Source organism: Alligator sinensis, unplaced genomic scaffold (genome assembly GCF_000455745.1).
Source record: "Alligator sinensis unplaced genomic scaffold, ASM45574v1 scaffold274_1, whole genome shotgun sequence".
NCBI lineage: Eukaryota > Metazoa > Chordata > Crocodylia > Alligatoridae > Alligator > Alligator sinensis.
In genome coordinates, this window is record NW_005842124.1 from 1,582,344 (window position 1) to 1,582,968 (window position 625).

The 625-nt window shown below is 45.3% G+C and overlaps 1 long non-coding RNA gene across 1 annotated transcript in view; it reads right to left on the reverse strand.

Moving 5' to 3' along the window:
• Positions 1-272: 272 nt before the first annotated feature.
• The window catches only part of LOC102371479, a 16,668-nt gene continuing 16,315 nt past the window's right edge, over positions 273-625 (reverse strand). Inside the window, exon 4 of the long non-coding RNA XR_001358119.2 lies at positions 273-515. This is a non-coding gene — a long non-coding RNA (uncharacterized LOC102371479). The remainder of the gene's footprint in view (positions 516-625) is intronic.

Here is a 625-nt window from a genome sequence, read left to right on the forward strand (position 1 = left end):
ATTCTGGTGCGCAGTTGTTGTTTGGTCTCTCCTACGTATTTTCCATCAGGGCATTTGGTGCATTGGATGAGGTATATTACATTCCTGGAGGTGCAGCTGTAAGATCCAGGAATGCTGATGGCTCTGTTATGGGGTGTAGTAATTGTGGGAGGGGTGGAGATGTGTTGGCAGGTTTTGCATTTCTTGTCATGGCACGGTCTGGATCCTTTTGGTGTTCTGGGCTTGAGGAAGTTTGCTTCTGGTGATGAGGTTAGCGAGGTTCGGTGCTTGTTTGAAGGCTAGGATGGGTGGCTCTGGGAAGATCTTTTTAAGAATAGGGTCTCTGTCTAGTATGGGTTGCAATTGTCTGAGGATTTTCCATACAGGTTCAAGGGAGGGGTGATATGTCATAACCAGAAGAAAAACCCCTGACAAATCGCACACTCACTGGTACAAGTGAGAAGGGAAACTTGCCTTGGCCACATTCTGAGATTCCTGGATAACAGGCTCCCCAAACAAGTCTTGTTTGGGCAGCCCTAAGGCAAAAGGAAGAGAGTCATTCTAGAGGACCTTTATCAGCATATTAAAAACTAAACCAACAAAAGTACAGGTTAATAATCTAAGCAGATTTAAAAAGTGGCCTGTC